This window comes from Urocitellus parryii, chromosome 12 (assembly GCF_045843805.1).
Source record: "Urocitellus parryii isolate mUroPar1 chromosome 12, mUroPar1.hap1, whole genome shotgun sequence".
NCBI lineage: Eukaryota > Metazoa > Chordata > Mammalia > Rodentia > Sciuridae > Urocitellus > Urocitellus parryii.
This window is the reverse complement of record NC_135542.1, coordinates 25,958,578-25,966,853: the sequence shown is the minus strand read 5'-3', so window position 1 is coordinate 25,966,853 and position 8,276 is coordinate 25,958,578. Positions and strand designations below refer to the sequence as shown.

At 38.2% G+C, this 8,276-nt stretch overlaps 1 pseudogene; it reads right to left on the bottom strand.

Moving 5' to 3' along the window:
- Positions 1-7,803: 7,803 nt before the first annotated feature.
- LOC113176093 (TP53-regulated inhibitor of apoptosis 1 pseudogene) lies at positions 7,804-8,034 on the bottom strand (annotated as a pseudogene).
- Between the last annotated feature and the right edge of the window lie 242 nt (positions 8,035-8,276).

The window sequence follows — 8,276 nt, the reverse complement described above, 5'->3', positions numbered from 1 at the left end:
CTCCTAGGAAAATGCATTTAGCCCTATTATGTGCAATGCATAGCTCTGATACAGTGAGGGACAGAAAGAGGAGCATGAAGTATCTGCATTCTCAAAGTATTTCTATTTCATGTGAGGAGTAAGGACTGTCAACAGGAAGTCAATTAGTAAAAGGAGTGGACATCAGTGCCCTGGTAATCTACATTAGACATTGTGGCTCAGACATCTAGAAACCCAGGGTCCTGCAGAGAGGCACACTGCATAAATACAAGGCATTCCTTCTCACATGCTCTCTACCTTTTTCTGGAAATTTCTCATTTCTGAGAATTTTAAAGTTCTCCCTACTTACTGTCCCCTAACCCAGGTCTTGAGCCAGCTCTTCCTGACCTGACCCATCTTCTCCCTCTGCTCCTCAGCCTGTTCCCTACTCTCAATAATACTGGGGTGAATCTTGCAACCTGGTATGTTCCAGTGGTTCTCATAGATCATCCTATGAGATCCTTCCTTATTACACAGGCCATGGTACAGCTGTTTAGAAATCAGTCTGGCAATTCCTTGAATAGTGAATCCTACAGTGCCCTGCACTCCAGCATCCCCATGCTGGGTTAGGCTCCCTCAAGTGGAAGCACTGGTCCATGGGAACGTTGGCACTCCAAAGGCTGGTAATGTCATCTTTAGACTAAATTCTTTAGGTAGAGCATTTGTCTAGCATGTGGGAGGCCCTAAGTTCCATTCTCAGTATCACAGGGAAAAAAAAGTACATAAGTCTTTATTGCAGTTTTATTCAAAAACATCTTAATTAGCAATATACCAAATATCCATCATTTGCTGAATGGAAAAATAAAAAGTGTGTATACATACACTGGAATATTACTTGATCATAAACAGAAGAGGAGAACTCATGGATGCTACCATAGGATGAACCATATGAAGAAATCCAGTTACTAAAGACCACACAGAATGTGAATTCATTTTTTTTGAAATTCCCATGTTTGGCCAAATTATAAAATCAGGAAGTGGATTTGTATTTGAATGGATCTGATGTGTAGATGGGGACATGGAGAGTGACTCTAATTGGTACAAGGCTTCTTTTGGCATGAGGATAGTGTTCTGCAGTTGATTCTTCTGTTGGCTACACAACTCTGTGTAGATACTAAAAGCCATTGAACTGTACAATTTAAGTCATGCATTGAGTGATGTGTGAATTATGTCACCACAAAGTATTAACTAGAACTCTTAGATTTCAAGAGAAAAGAGATTTGGTGCAAGGAATTACAATACCCAAAGCAGGTACTTGTGTCCTCGGTCAAGACCTGTTGTTCTCAGATGTCCTTTACATGTTTCCAGTTGATCCATCTTTACAACTACTAAAGAACAGCTTTGTCCTGAAGTGGGATTCCCAATTTTTCTGTGATGCTCCTCAGCAGTTGGGAGACCTTGACCCACAACCATCTTCCTCTATCTGAGCTCTACCTACCTCATCTCTACTGAATGGTGTAGCAGAAATGAATGTCCTCATGCTTCTGTTTCTCCTTACAGTCAGAAAAATTCGCAGTGGCTTTAATGCTTCCTTAAGGACAAAAATCTTTAAACAATGTGTCTTTATTCTATGAATGTTACTTGATTTGATTCATAAATGTAGGATGAGTGGAAATCATTGTTCTAGTACAAAGCACATTGAGTAGCTTGGAATTCAGAGTTCCAGGAAAAATGCTATGAGTGATTCATGTCTCTCTAAGGTCACTAAGCATGTATGGAACTTGTAAAACTTAGGACTTCTACTGGTTTGTGCAGTGAGCTCATATATGACATACCACAGTGAACTTACATTATTATTGAATATCAATTTTATGAAATTGCAACAGAAGTTTGTTTTCAGTTGATTACTGGAAATAACATTATGTTTTGAAAATGATTGTTTTGTTTTTATTTTTCATTCCTGTGATTTTAATCCAAAGGTTCTCTATCAAGGAGATACATCCCCAGCTCACTGCTATTTTTGTTTGTTTGTTTGTTTTAAGACAGGGTCTCACAAATGTGTCCAAACTAACTTCAAACTTGTGATCCTCCAGCCTCAGCCTCCTGAGAAGGTGGAATATCAAACATGTACCTAGCTATTGATGGTTTTTTAAATATGCTCTTTGGTTGGGTAAATCTCACATTCACAAAACATACTTTTGTCCTTGGATGCAGTGATGCCATATTGAACTGGACATCAGGTATAACTTTAAAGGCATCCACTCATGTGAATCTGATCCAATGTGCTTGGCAGAGGAGTTGTTCTTGATCCTAGTTGTGAAATTACATCCAAGGAAAGTCCAGAGATCAGCTGAATTTCTGTAAGGAACTCACTTTCCAGAAACAAGTCTTTGCAGAGCTGCTCCAGCTGAGCAGGCACCACAGAAGCTTCCGATGGAGGGAGAAGCTGGTGTGAACAAAATAACTCCAGTGGTCTTGAAAGGTTTATGTCACACATTGAATCACTTTGGGACACCTGTTACCACACTAGTCACAGTGGTATACTGCAAACTCCTCAGGCTCCAACTGCTGATGGATGTGGTGAAGTCTGTCTCTGACCCACTGCCACTGAACCAGGCTGAGACTCCACTGGGCCAGCTAGATGCACCATAGATGAGAACCTGGGAGCCTGCCCAGGCATCTGCTGGTACCAGGCTAATGAGCTATTAACACTCACACTGGACCTGCAGGTGAGGGTGTCTCTTCTTCTGGAGACAAGGACAAGGAGGCTGGAGTCTGTGTCAATAGAACATGTCCATTGGCATCTGAAATTGAAAATAAAACAGGAGAGTCACCATGTAATCTGGATCATACACCTGGTATTCCCAGTAGAGCCAGAGAGTTTCTTCTGCACTGAGTTTTAAACCCTTTGCTAGCTGAGCAGAAATGCCATGACCCAGGACCCAACCACATTGAAATACTTTTTACAATGGAGAACCATCTCATGCTCCCTGACAGGAGGCAGAGGAGCTGAATGGGGGCTGCCATGGTTTCTTCTGGGTCCCAACTGAGGCAGAGCTTCCCAGAGCCCTGACCAGAATTTGATATGGCTCTGGAGAGCAGGGTGGGCTGGGAGGGGCATGCAAAGCAGTTGGGAGGGGTGAACTGAACTTCCAGCTGCCAAGACTTTGCCTCCTCCTGTTAACACTTGAGCACCCCATGCCCAGTGGTCATGTCAGAAAAGGACCTTGTCTCAACATTTGTGTTGAATTTCCACCTATGATCAAAGAGATTACCCTCCTTTCCTCCTGCCTCACCAAACACCTAGATCAGCCAGAGGGGTTTAGTGTAAAACTGTTGGGGATGAAATAGAAGTTAATGGGAGGGAGAAGGGGAATTGCATGGAAGATAGAAGGAGACCCTCATTGTTATATAAAATACATGTATGATGATATGAGGGGGGAGAAAAAATAGAAATGTGTCACATTAGATTGGGTAGGGAGAGGTCATGGGAGGGAGGGGAGGGGGGGGATAGGAAGGGCAGCAGACACTGTATGTGTATATGTGGCCATATAACCAATGTGATTCTGCAACCTGTACACTTGGAAAAATGAGAATTCATACCCCATGTGATCTAAATATATGATATGTGAAGAACATTGTATTGTCATTAGCAAGTAATAAAAAAATGCAAAAAAAAAAAGAAAAAGAAGAAAGAAACCATATAAGTAACAAGAAAAAAAATAAAAGAAGTTTGGGGCCTGTTTTCTTTCTTTCTTTCTTTCTTTCTTTCTTTCTTTCTTTCTTTCTTTCTTTCTTTCTTTCTTTCTTTCTTTCTTTCTTTCCTCCTTCTGTAATGGGTCTGGCCATCTCCCCTGATCATGATGGTATCTGGTTTAAATGAAACATGAAGTTTTCTTCAACACATTTTTCCCCTTGCTTATCAATCTTTCCCAAAGTTTCTGAAGCAAAATTATTCTTTGAAAAATTCTAAAGACCAATATTCAGTTAGCCTTAGCAGTGATGCCCCCTGGACAGCCATGCCTGTAAAGAGGGGCAGGACCTGGAATCTCAGCCTTCAGAGCACTGATACTATGTCCATGAAGACAGTCAGTAGCACTGTCCACACACACAAGAATATATCCTTGGGTCATTCTCTATAACACTCAGTGGAGTGCACAACACACCCATCAACAGATGCTCAGGTGTTCCCCCCTTACCAATCGTGGAAGGCTCTGTTTATACTCCTGATAAGGTGTCAACTAACATCATAATCAGTGAGAAAATATTTAATATTTATCCTTTAGATTGATTTTAAAAGTATCCACTTTAATCACTTTTATTTTATTGGAGGTCCTAGCAAATTCCACAAGGCAAAAAAGGATCTAAAATGCAAACATTTTGAAAGAAATAAGTAAAATATTTTTATATTTTAATAACAATATTTTGTGCATAAATTTGTAAAGACATAACTGAAAAATCTTAACATGTAATAATTTTACAAAGTCTCTGGACGCTCTGTCAGTATATACAGTACCTGTTGTGGATTAAGGAAGATTTATATAAATGCTTTATCATGTTCATAGAGTAAAAAACTTGATATTATTAAGATATCGTTTTTCTCAAATGTAGACATATATCCACACACTCCAATCAAATCAATGTCTACAAATGATTCCCTGAAATTGATAAACTGATTATAGAATTTATAAGGAAAATCAAAGTACCTAGTATGACAACAAAATTTAAAGAAGAAAGAATACTGATAATTTTCAATTTTAAAACCTATTGTAGGGAATATAGCTCAGTGACAGAACCTTTAAGAACATTTTCCCAGGATTCACAGTGCCTGAGTATTTTTTTCCCAGTACTGTAGGAAAGGATATATGTATGTGTGTGCATGTATGTGTGTGTGCGTGTGTGTGTGTGCATGCACACGTCTATGTAAAACTATGTATGTGTAAAGTTATATATATATGTATGTATACATATATATGTTTCTTCTGTAATAGTGAATTATAGGTACAACTACAGTGCATATACAAAAAACCTCTGGAAATTCATGTGGAGCCATATATATAATGTCACCTCATTTCTAACAAAGGTAATAAAAAGGATCATGAGAATTTCTTTTTCATTTTTAAAAATAATTTGCAAAGTGCAATAGGGTGTAAAAATAAAATTAACTGGAGTTTAGAAAGATATTCTCACCCATATCTTATCAGTAAACATAATTAACAGAGGATCATAGTCTACAGGTAAGAGCTAAAATAATGCACCTTCTAGAGGAGCTGAGGGGGATAAATTTCAACCTAAATGAGGCAGTTTTAAACAGGAAACAGATGTGCACAACCATAACAGAAGAAGAACATTGATACATTACACTAATTAAAGCTAATTAAAGATATTATAGAAGACAAAATAACTGGATATCCCATGTCCATGAATTGAAATATGTCCATATTACTCAAAGTAAGATAGAGGTTCAATGTCATCCCTCTCAAAAGCCCAGTGGTATTTTTGGAAAAAAATTTGTGTGGATTCCCAAAAGAACATAAAGAGCCAAAGCAATCTCAGGAAAGAATAACATCCTGGAGGCATCACAATTCCTGAATTTAAATTGTAATGAAAACACTATGGTACAGGCAAAAGTGGCTGATATATAAGCCATTGGTATACAATGGAAAACCCAGAAATGAACCTAAACATAAATGGTCAACCAATCTTTCACAAAAACATTAAGAACACACAGTGGAGGAAGAAAATCTCATCAACAAATACTTTTGGGAAAAATTGATACACCCATGCAAAGAATGAAACTAGACCCTTGTTCTATGCTATATACAAAAATTAACTCAAATTTATTACATAATTAAATATAAGACTTGATAATGTAAAATCTAAAGAAAATATGGGGGACAAGTACCTTGACATTGGTTTTATTAATTTCTTTCCAGATTTTACACTAAAAGCATGGGCAACAAAAACAATCATAGACAAGTGGGAGTAAAAATTCTGTAAAGCAAAGGAAATAAGAAAAGGAAGATGAAACTTACAGAATGAGAGAAAATATTTACAAAAAATTTCTAATAATAGTTAGTATTCAAGATATCTAAATATTTCACAAAACTCAACAGCAAAAATCAATAACAAAAACAAAAAACATGATTCAAAATGGGCCAAAGACATGAAGAGACAATTTTTCAAAGACGATGTATAAGTGGTCACCAAATGTTTGAATGGGTATTCAATGTCACTGTTACAATTTAGATATGAGATACCACCCAAAAGCTCATGCACAGGACAATGAAAGAAAGCTTAGAGCTGGAATGATGGGATTATGGAAACTTTATCCTAATCAGTGAATTAATCCACCAGTGCAGATTATATGGTGACAACTATAGGTAGACAAGGTGTAACTGAAGGAGGTGGGTCACTTAGGGTGCCCCTTTGGGTTTATATGTTGTCCCTGGTTAGAGGCGTTCTCTCTGCTTCCTCCTGTTCATGTCCTGAGCTGCTTTCCTCCTCTATGTCTTTCCACCATGATGTCATGTCTCCACTTAGGCTCAGTGCTATGGAGTCAGCCATCTGTTGTCAGAGACATCTGAATCCATGAGCCAAAATATACTTTTCCTTCTCTGAGTTTTCTTCTCTGGTATTTTGAAAAAGTTGACTAAAACAAAAATTCATACCAAGAAGTATGGTGGTTGCTGTGACTAACCTAACCACATGTTTCAGATTCTTTGAAAACTTTTTGGAACTTGTGGGAACAATTTTGAAAAGAGAGAGATTCAAGTTGTAAAAGCTTTAGGTTGTTGTGAGCAGAGTTTAGTGGGTGATTCTGATGAAAACTCATAGACCAGAATGCTGATGGAACTGTGGACAGTAAAGACGGGCCTCATGAGTTTTCAGAGGAGGAAGACTCTATTCCAGGGATGGAATTCAGGGGCACTCAAGCACAGAGCTACATCCCCAGACCTATTATTTAATGTTAAAATTTCATTAGTCATAATGATTATGGGCATTATATATAGGGCAAGGTGAGAAAACAAACAAAGCAAATGAAGAAAGCAACTTTCTCCTCCATTTAACCAGATGCAGCATTTTGACATTTTCATGATATGCAGGTTGAGTTAATTCATTAACTTGGGTTGATAACTGGCAATAACAAATTTTTGTAGTTTGGGTTCTTTTGCCATAGCAACTCCAAGTAATGTAATTCCAGAACTATGCTGTGAGCTCTGAAATGGTGTTCATTTTAACATTCTTGAAGCTTTCATGTCTTAATTGGACACCTCTTAAGGCAGGGAACTGTCTGTTAAAAGAATGTCTTCCTCTTTGCTTACCCAGGCCACCAGCAATCTTTTTCAACTGTTATAAAAATAAACTGGAAGAAACTGTTTTGCTGGATCCATTTTTAAAGCATTAGTTCCCTAAGAGAAGAAAGAAGTCCTAACCAATTGTTTTCATCAACAACGACCCCAGTATAATGTACCTAATGTCCTTTGCAGCAAAACCAAAAAGCCAGGCAACCCTGCTCATCTTGACTAGTTTATCAATAATTTATATACAAAATATATTTAAAGCTAATTTCAGACCAGGTATTGCAACCATAACCCCAAGAAACTGTTCAGTTTTAGCCCACTGAGGTTCTGGAAGATGCCAGATCAAGTGAGAAATCATCTCAAAGCAGAGTGGTGGTTCATCATCTTTTACAAGTGAGAGGAAAACATCAATAGAGAAGAAATAAAACAATTTCCTCCTATATTCATTGAATCCTACAGCTATATTCACAGCCTTAGTTGACAAAATCCAGAGTCTTTGATTTCCTGACATAGGAATACATTTTCAAGGTGACAGCTAATATCAAGAAGAGTTTTCAGGCTTTTCTTTTCCATGGCCCATGAACTCCAGTTTTTCAATAGGAATCTCTTCCTCTTTTACTGATTTATGGATGCACTGCTGGTAGCTCTTGAAGAGGTCATCATATGGGTCCTCAGAGCCATCTCCCTTGAGGAACTTTTCGGCAAACTAGACATTGAAGCACTGGTCATGCTCGTGCTTCATGTTGGTGCAAGCCTCCCTGATGCTGTTCATGGCTATGGCAGAGGCAACAGAGCCATAGCCTATTTTGATTTTATTTAGAGAAAGGGTCTCACTGATTTGCTTAGCACCTCACTTTGCTGAGGCTTTCTTTGAACTCACCATCCTCCTGCCTCAACCTCCTGAGCTGCTGGAATTACAGGCATGTGGTATGTAGATTGAGACTTTCTATGCGAGTGAATTTAAAGCTTATGGAATAATTAGTCTGATGTAAAAAATTCCATCCCTCATATGCT